This window comes from Meriones unguiculatus, chromosome 19 (genome assembly GCF_030254825.1).
Source record: "Meriones unguiculatus strain TT.TT164.6M chromosome 19, Bangor_MerUng_6.1, whole genome shotgun sequence".
In the NCBI taxonomy this organism is placed as follows: Eukaryota; Metazoa; Chordata; class Mammalia; order Rodentia; family Muridae; genus Meriones; species Meriones unguiculatus.
Window position 1 is genome coordinate 6,640,362 of NC_083366.1, and position 1,468 is coordinate 6,641,829.

General features: G+C 47.2%; 1 pseudogene; it reads left to right on the plus strand.

Moving 5' to 3' along the window:
• Nucleotides 1-975: 975 nt before the first annotated feature.
• On the plus strand, nt 976-1,098 carry LOC132649423 (small nucleolar RNA SNORA17; annotated as a pseudogene).
• Nucleotides 1,099-1,468: the final 370 nt, after the last annotated feature.

The window sequence follows — 1,468 nt, forward strand, 5'->3', positions numbered from 1 at the left end:
GAATTTCCTTTTATCTATGATGTGTCAGAGCTCCTGTATGAAACGTACAGTGTGAAGTTCCAAGGGGCAGAATAGAAAAAAGCAGTCGGGAGAGAAAACGTGTGCAGTGGGGCAGAGTGCACTGTGCTGTGGGAACTCAGGGTGAACGGTGGCCAAGGCAATGAGCACCCTGTCTGTCTTGTCACTGCTGGGTCCCTGTGAGCATCATCAGGACAGGCACTGAGCAGCTGTTCATAAATGTTGGCTAAATTAATGAGCATAGGGCTCTCAGACTTCACCCTGTGCCTCCGGCTGGTAGGCTGGAGTAGTGGATGCCAGCTCTCAGCTCCAGTTCCCATGGCATCGGCCAAGGGCATGACTTCATGTCCCACACAGAGTATCAGGGTTCACTGATGATAGATGTCTTCCAAGTTTTCATTATACATAGTCTTTTTTTTTCCTTACAAATGTATTTTTTTTCCTTCATGTTGGTTTGTTTTTCTTTTCTTTTTAAACTTCCTTAAGTATTTTGCTGATTCTTAGAAATCGGTTTATATGTCACAGTGTGTGTCCTTATGCTGAAAGAGAAGAGAGGCATACGGAAACCTTCTGGACAAACACCCATGGGCTGTTTTTTGTTTTTTTTTTTTTTTTTTTTTTTTTTTTTTTTTTTGTGGAAAAATTCAGGGCTCATGTCTTAGATAGGGTTACTATAGCTACGATGAGACACCGTGACCGAAAAGAAGGTGGAGAGAAATGAGTTTATTAGGCTCACGCTTCCACACCATAATCCATCACTGAAAGAAGTCAGGACAGGAACTCAAGCAGGGCAGAAACTTGGAAAGCAGGAGCTGATGCAGAGGCCATGAAGGACTGCTGCTTACTGGCTTGCTCCACAAGGCCTTGCTCAACCTGCTTTCTTATGGAACCCAGAATCACCTGCCCACGATAGGCTGGACTTTCCCACACCAATCACTAGTTATGAAAATGCCTACAGATGCCCCTAGAGGCACTGCAGGTGTGTCACATGTGTGTCAGTCGGTGGCAGAGAGGAGAGAGGTCATATCTACGCTCAGTGTTCTGACCTGTGAACATCTGAATGATTAGTAACCTAACATTCCCTGGCAAAAAAAAAAAAAAAAAACCCTAAGATTAAGATGGCCACCAGTCCAGTGCCACCCAGGCCTGGAAGGGCTCCCAGGGTGGGAAGTGAGCCAGGGACTAGAAGATCCCTGCCTGGGACAAGAATGCGCAAGAATGAGCCCAAGATGACCACCAGATTGGCACCATGAGGCAGGATGGGGAGCAAGCCTGAGATGACCACCAATCCAGCACCTTCCAGGCCTCTGGGGGCTGACCATGCCCAAGGTGACCCTGCCTGGTGCCATGATGCAGAGCAGGGCATAGCACTCGTGAGACCCCAGGAGCAAGTAAATGGTGGAGAGATGGAAGAAAAAGAGAAGCAAAAGAATGTGGGCACAATGAAGAG